This window comes from Coregonus lavaretus (assembly GCF_964263955.1).
Source record: "Coregonus lavaretus genome assembly, contig: HAP1_SCAFFOLD_409, whole genome shotgun sequence".
Lineage (NCBI taxonomy): Eukaryota > Metazoa > Chordata > Actinopteri > Salmoniformes > Salmonidae > Coregonus > Coregonus lavaretus.
This window is the reverse complement of record NW_028156998.1, coordinates 424,619-432,637: the sequence shown is the minus strand read 5'-3', so window position 1 is coordinate 432,637 and position 8,019 is coordinate 424,619. Positions and strand designations below refer to the sequence as shown.

General features: G+C 44.6%; 1 pseudogene across 1 annotated transcript; it reads left to right on the top strand.

Annotated features, from left to right (window-relative positions):
• Positions 1–3,009: 3,009 nt before the first annotated feature.
• On the top strand, positions 3,010–7,362 carry LOC311125941 (2-hydroxyacyl-CoA lyase 1-like; annotated as a pseudogene). Its single transcript has 8 exons — positions 3,010–3,090; positions 3,250–3,322; positions 3,511–3,588; positions 3,765–3,863; positions 4,163–4,271; positions 4,878–5,013; positions 5,361–5,466; positions 7,237–7,362. The product of its transcript is annotated as a 2-hydroxyacyl-CoA lyase 1-like (transcript).
• The last annotated feature ends 657 nt before the right edge of the window (positions 7,363–8,019 follow it).

Sequence of the window (8,019 nt, the reverse complement as noted above, 5' to 3'; positions counted from 1 at the left end):
TCACTGGTTGTGTCCAAAATGGCACCTTCTTCCATATTTAGTGCACTACTTTTGACCAGACCCTATGGGCCCTGGTCAAAAGTAGTGCACTATAAAGTGAAGAGAATGCCATTTGGGATGCAGTGACTGACTTCAATGGCTGCGTCCTCTTCTCCCAGTTATTGTACACAGGTCGGTCACACTAGCGTGCTCTTCTCACTCAGACACCAGCAATGCCACAAGTGACATCACTCATGGTGTTGTAGCTGACCTTAATGCTACTGAGGAATTCCCTGCCAGGAGCCTTAGCCCGGCTGATGTAAAGGCTGACGGCATGGCCCGTCTTCCCTCTGCCAGAGGGGAAGAGACTAAGAAGAACAGGAAGTGGCGTTTCCTACCGAAAATGCATAAGTTTCCAAAGATCATGATTAAGGTAGGGTGCTCTGTGTTTTGAGATTACCTCTGTAAGGCAGGGCTGAAATTTACCCTACAGATTCACTACACCCCTATTGTCTCTCAGCATTAGAACAAAACTGTTGTCATTGTCTTTAGGAGGTTGAGTGAGGACGCTGTAATGCAATCCTAATACACATGGGAGAGTCCCAAATGGCACCCTATTCCCTATATAGTGCACGACTTTTTACCAGAGCTCTCTGGGCCCTTGTCAAAAGTAGTGCCTTACGTAGCGAATAGGGTGCCTTTTAGGATGCACACTCTGTATTTTACACAGGCTCAGTTGTCCTGATGTGTTTTGTCAACAGCTGTTCAAGACAAAAGGGGAACCGAAGAGACACCCTGAACAGGATGCGCTGCCTACCAAACATCTCAGAGAGACTCATATTTCACAGGGTAAGTGATAAGCATCGATAATGTCATATTGATGTATCACCCTATGACAAGCTTGTTAAAACAGTGACAACAGATACAGGCAGACCGACGGACAGACATGCAGACAGACAGGCAGACTGACAGGCAGACGGACGGGCAGACAGACATACAGGCAGACAAAAAGACAGGCAAACAGGCAGACAGACAGACGGACAGGCAGACGGACAGGCAGGCAGGCAGACAGACAGACAGACTGACGGACAGACAGACAGACAGACAGACAGGCAGACAGGCATACAGACGGACAGACAGGCAGACGGACAGACAGGCAGACAGGCAGACAGACGGACAGGCAGACGGACAGACGGACAGACACAAACACACACATTCATTTTCTGATTATGAAATGTTCTCATGACAGATGCTGAGTGTGAGGTTCCAGAGGTTCCATCCACTTCCCCACCCAAGGAGGACCTGACAACCACACCGGCCCCTGCTCCCCAGGAGTCCCAGTCCCGTAAACGCCCACTCATAGTCAGGGTGTTACACGCTCTCTCCAGAGCCATCTCCAAACCATTCACAGGAGCTTCTGGGAAGAATAATTAGCCAAATGCCTGATTTTATTAATATGATATTTTAATCAGAGCCTTTATTTAATAAAACATTACTGCATTGATTTCTGTCTATAGTAGTCTTCATGTATGTGCAAGATAACGGTAAAGTACTTCAAACCACATAGTCAAAAGTATTCATAGTGAAGTACCGTTTATGATTATTGATTGTGGAAATACACATAATACAGAAAAGTTGTTGTCACATATAAAGACAGACATAAAGGAGAACTCCGTAGACCAGTCACATTCTCAAGCCATAACTAAATCCATGAATGGATCTCCTATAAGATGACAGGAGAACATTTGTAACACTTTCTATGAAGCCTATATCTATAATGCATACACTCAAGTCATTTACATTTTACATTTTAGTCATTTAGCAGAAGCTCTTATCCAGAGCGACTTACAGTTAGTGTGTGCATACATTTTTTTTTTCATACTGTCATACACTCATAATGACTTAACTGAGTTAAGTGTTAAGTAAAGTGCAGTTATAAACACATAATGAGGGCTTATTATGTATTTCTTGCAATAAAAAAAGAAAAATGCTACTAGTTTATTAAATATTCATGACTGCTATTGCACGGCTCATGTCCACACTTCTGTACAATAGGGGGCAGTAATGCACCATAACGTTGGATGCCAACTGCCTATAAACCCCACTGAAGAAGAAAAAGCTACTCATGTAATGCATGCTGGAAAGCAGACAAAACTAATGATTTGCAAGAGATCTAAACACGATTTATAAGCTACTGAACAACAAGTCCAAGAAATCATTGCTAACCGCGTTTGCACTTTGAACAGATTTCTCGACAATAATAATGGAAGATGTGACTGGGGCTCAGCTCATTGCAGAGGCACTAAAAGCTCAGGTGAAGTGTGTGCAATATATATAAAACAGTGTTATACTGTGTAACCGTGTTGCTAATAATATATTAGTCGCTGATCATGTCCTTGGCAGTGAGAATGTAACACTATGAGTTGTGAAAGTGTGCCATAGGTCATTGCACTGGTATAGCTAACTATTAATATTGTTGTAGAAAAACATTTAGATGTTTATGTGGAATAGTATATGTTAACACCCTTGTTGATGCATGCCAATGTGTGTGTCAATGCAAAGAAAATCTAAACTACATTGTAACAATTCATATACAATTCAGTATGAAAATGTATGCACTCACTAACTGTAAATCGCTCTGGATAAGAGCGTCTGCTAAATGACTAAAAATGTTTAAAAAAAGGTAAATATACTGTATCTACATGTAACTCTCTACAGAATGTAGAATATATGTTTGGAATAGTTGGTGTTCCAGTCATTGAAGTAGCTAAGGCAGCTCAAGCCTCAGGAATCAAGTATGTGGGAATGCGCAATGAACAAGCCATAAGCCACCTTTTTATTACTAAACCAGCTCTCCCCAAATCATGTGATATTAACTACCCGTACATAGACTACAGGAGCGTGTAGTGTGTGAGGGTCAGTTTCATAGCTTTTTTGCATTGCTAATTATGTCTGCCTGTCTGTCTGACCCTTTGTGTGTCTGTCTGCCTGTCTTCCTGTCTGTCCCTCTGTCTGTCTGTTCCTCTCCAGTCCAGGTGCGTGTCTGGTTGTGTCTGGACCGGGACTCATCCATGCACTTGGTGGAATGGCCAACGCTAACATGAACTGCTGGTATGCTAGAACTCCACAAACAGAAGACCCTACTACTCATGTTCAGTGGTCCTTTCAAAAGAAGGGATGCTATCCGCACACTGCAAAAAATGATCTGAGGACTCCAAACTATCTCAGATTGTCAGTTGATGTCATTGTGTGATACCTCTCTCTCTGTAGGCCTGTGATTGTTATTGGAGGCTCCTCCGATCAAAACCAAGAGACCACTGGGGCGTTTCAAGAGTTTCCACAGGTACCGATTGAACCATGATATTTATGACTTTTGAACATTAGGGGGTTGTTTCCCAGGACACAGATTAAGCCTAGTCATGGCCTAAAAAGCAAACTCAATAGAGAATCTCTGTCTGGGAAACTGGCCCTAGCAGTTTAATTGCTGAAAGAGGAAATAATTTGTTATTTGTGGTCCTCTTTCTCTGTCAGGTGGAGGCATGCAGATTGTACAGTAAGTTCTCTGCTAGGTCTAGCAGTCTGGATATGATCTCCTCAGTGGTAGAGAAGGTATACAGTCTACTCTGACTCCCTCTGTGTAGTCCTCTTCATATCATTTGGTATCACCTGCAATTGTCTTTTTTCTGACCTCTAATTTTCCAGCTTAGCAAGGTACCTTAACTGCTTCATAAGAGCACAGCACAGCCTTAATTGATCTGAATTTAAGGGTGTTTGGTATGTCTAAGGCAGCACGCACTAGCATGTATGGACGTCCAGGTGCTGTATACGTAGACATATCTGGGGACATGGTCAATGCTAAATTGGACAGGAGCAGAGCCAGGTTAGTGGCCATCACTGTCTTTCATCCATTTAAAATGTATACTAATGTGTTACTGTTGAATATGTATACCTCTGAATTCACATCACCGTAGTCATTTTTATTTTATCTTGTTATACCTTTTAACGTCTGAAGTGAACCAGAAATTAAATTACTTAGAAAATATAGCACTATATCAAAATATTCTCATCAGAGAATAGCAATAAGCCTCGATAGACCTTCATGGTTTATTTACATATGCAATAAAGTTGCTAGGTAACATGTTTAATGTTTGACCTATTATTTATTATTTCCTTTGTCAGAGAGGTGCCCTGTAGTCCACCTCCTCCTGTGAGTATGGCTGACCATATGGTGATCACAGAAGCACTGGCGGTCCTGAAAGGAGCCAAACGGACTTTACTCATCATTGGCAAAGGTAGGCATTGCTTTTTTAATAGCCAGATAATCTGGGGGAAACAGAACTAAAATCTTGCATAATTGCGTCAGATACTTGGATAAGGTCTGGGGAGATGTTAAGAGAAAGATACTAACGCCACTTGCGAACTCTCCACCCCCCTAAACGGAAACTCTCTGCAAGTTTCCGGCAAGTTTATGGGCCAAATGTCCCCTCCCGTTCTGAAATTGAAAAGATGCGAGCACCTGCGAAATCGGGATTTGTCCAAATGATTAGTGGTGAAAAATCAGCGTACCGGAACAAAGTTGTCACATCCCATTCTGTTGACAGACGCTACTTCCAGTTATGTTACGTGCGTCTGTCCAAGAGAGATCAATAGCCAGCTGAGACGCACTGTAACACATATAGCACTGTACCACGGTTCAGTTGAAAACTGGGCCACGTTCAGTCGACAAATGTTGTTGACATGATTTCTCATTCTACCTGTCTGAGAGGCACGTTCGTTCTACATGCTATATTTCTATCTGAACGTTGCACAACGTTTTGCTCAGCTGAATGCATCCCAGTTGTGAAGACCAGTCTGTTGAAATCCGTGTGGCAGTGCCCTCTGTCTGTGTCCCTCTGCAGGTGCAGCCCATTGAAGAGCAGAGGGGGCTCTGAAGGAGCTGGTGGAGGGGTGTGACCTGCCCTTCCTGCCCACCCCCATGGGTAAAGGGGTGCTGCCTGACGATCACCCCAACTGTGTTGCTGCTGCCCGCTCCAGGTCAGCCTCTCCTTCTCTCAGCTGGCATCATATTCATGTACAGACCATTGACTGTATAAGTAGGACCAAGAATTTCCCTGACCATTTGAACGGACCACGAAACTCCTGAAATCCCTATCTATAACTAGTCTCTCCTGGCCAGGTCATGTCAATGTAAACTGGTGTCAATCAAACAACTACACTACTCCTATAACTAGCCTCTTTTCATTACATTTTGTTTTGTCCCTGCTCTCCTCCTCCTCTCTTCCTATCCTCCTCCTCCTCTCTTCCTATCCTCCTCCTCCTCTCTTCCTCCTCCTCCTCCTCTTCCTATCCTCCTGGTTCTATGGTCTTGGTGGGGACTGCAGAGCTCTGCTCCAGTCTGATGTTGTGGTCCTACTTGGTGCCAGACTCAACTGGATCCTGCACTTTGGCCTTCCCCCCAGGTTTGACACCCAAGTAAAGGTCATCCAGCTAGGTCAAAGGTCACCAGTAGGGTTTCTTTTTTTTCCTTCTTTTTTTCGGATTCCAGATTTTCTGCTTATTCCGTTCTGATTTCTGGAATCTTCCAACAGGGATTTCTGGGAATTTGGGGAAAGTAACTGTAATTTTGCAACCCTAGTCACAGGTCATTTCATAGTGAACTACATTTCATTGTAACCAGGTATAAAGGTATTTGACTCAGTCTATTGGATTTAGTCTATCAATTATATAGCTTCTCTATAAGTCTTTGTGGTCTCTCCAAATAATGTCATGGCTGTCTTAGTGCTGTACAGTACATCTATATTTAAGCAATAAGGCCCGAGGGGGTGTGGTATATGGCCAATATACCACGTCTAGGGGCTGTTCTTAAGCACGATGCAACGCAGAGTGCCTTGACGATACAGCCCTTAGCCGTGGTATATTGGCCCTATACCACAAACCCCAGAGGTGCCTTATTGCTATTATAAACTGGTTACCAACGTAATTTGAACAGTCAAAATAAATTTCAAATCAAATCAAATCAAATTTTATTGGCCACATGCGCCGTAATACAACAGGTGCAGACATTACAGTGAAATGCTTACTTACAGCCCTTAACCAACAGTGCATTTATTTTAAACAAAAAAGTAAAAATAAAACAACAACAAAAAAAGTGTTGCGAAAAAAAGAGCAGAAGTAAAATAAAATAACAGTAGGGAGGCTATATATACAGGGGGGTACCGGTGCAGAGTCAATGTGCGGGGGCACCGGCTAGTTGAGGTAGTTGAAGTAATATGTACATGTGGGTAGAGTTAAAGTGACTATGCATAAATAATTAACAGAGTAGCAGCAGCGTAAAAGGATGGGGTGGGGGGGCAGTGCAAATAGTCCGGGTAGCCATGATTAGCTGTTCAGGAGTCTTAAGGCTTGGGGGTAGAAGCTGTTGAGAAGTCTTTTGGACCTAGACTTGGCACTCCGGTACCGCTTGCAGTCTATGACTAGGGTGGCTGGAGTCTTTGACAATTTTGAGGGCCTTCCTCTGACACCGCCTGGTATAGAGGTCCTGGATGGCAGGAAACTTGGCCCCAGTGATGTACTGGGCCGTACACACTACCCTCTTTAGTGCCTTGCGGTCGGAGGCCAAGCAGTTGCCATACCAGGCGGTGATGCAACCAGTCAGGATGCTCTCGATGGTGCAGCTGTATAATTTTTTGAGGATCTGAGGACCCATGCCAAATCTTTTCAATCTCCTGAGGGGGAATAGGCTTTGTCGTGCCCTCTTCACGACTGTCTTGGTGTGTTTGGACCATGATAGTTCGTTGGTGATGTGGACACCAAGGAACTTGAAGCTCTCAACCTGTTCCACTACAGCCCCGTCGATGAGAATGGGGGCGTGCTCAGTCCTCTTTTTTTTCCTGTAGTCCACAATCATCTCCTTTGTCTTGGTCACGTTGAGGGAGAGGTTGTTATCCTGGCACAACACGGCCAGGTCTCTGACCTCCTCCCTCAACGTGACCCATGTTATACGGTCAGATATACCACAGCTTTCAGCCAATCAGCATTCAGGGCTCGAGTCACCCGGTTTATAAAAGGGAACGTGTGTGTGTCAGCCTTAGCATTATGTGGTGGTGCCTGGTTATTTCTGTTGTGTTTAGCTTGAGGTTTGGCCACTCCTCCAGCTGCTGTTACATGTGTCACGCACGGCGCTCTTCCTGTCGTGTCGTTGCTGGTATGTTGTAGTAACGTTCCACATACGTTATTTATGTCAAGGTCAATGTCAAGGTTGATCTGTGTGCTGAGGAGATGGGGAACAACGTGCAACCTGCTGCTGCTCTCCTGGGGGACATCAATACTATTGTCAAGCAGGTAACACAACACAGTCCTGGGGGACTGGAGATCCTGGTTTGAATCCAGGCTCTGTCGTAGCCGGCCGCGACCGGGAGACCCATGGGGCGGCGCACAATTGGACCAGCGTCGCCTAGGGTAGTGGAGGGAATGGCCGGCTCAGTTCGTAGAGCATGGTGTTTGCAACGCCAGGGTTGTGGGTTCGATTCCCACGGGGGGTATGAAAAAAAAAAAGTTACGTATGCACTAACTGTAAGTCGCTCTGGATAAGAGCGTCTGCTAAATGACTTAAACATGTTAAATGTAGAGGGCCCCGTAAACAGTTCCACAAACGTCAGCATGAGTGCGCTGACTGTGGAAGCACTAATCACTGGACCAAAGCTCACTGTCAGATGCACCAGCTGTGCGTCAAGTGCTTTTCTCCGGGCCACATGAGCTTTGACTGTAGTGAGGCTGGGCAGCGACAGAACCCTGGATGTGGACAGACTGGCAGGTCTCAGGAAAACTAGAAAGCCTCCGTTCTGAGGAGGGCAATGTGGGGCATTCTTATTTTTCCTCCACTGATGATGATATCCAATCTGTTTATTCTTACTTTTGTGAGTCAGTACCCAAGAACAACACAGTCATTTTTCAGAACACAATGAGAATTAATCAGAAAGACAGTTTGTTTTACACCACTGTGCTAGTACAGGATAAAGTTGAGCTGAAGGGGATGTTAGA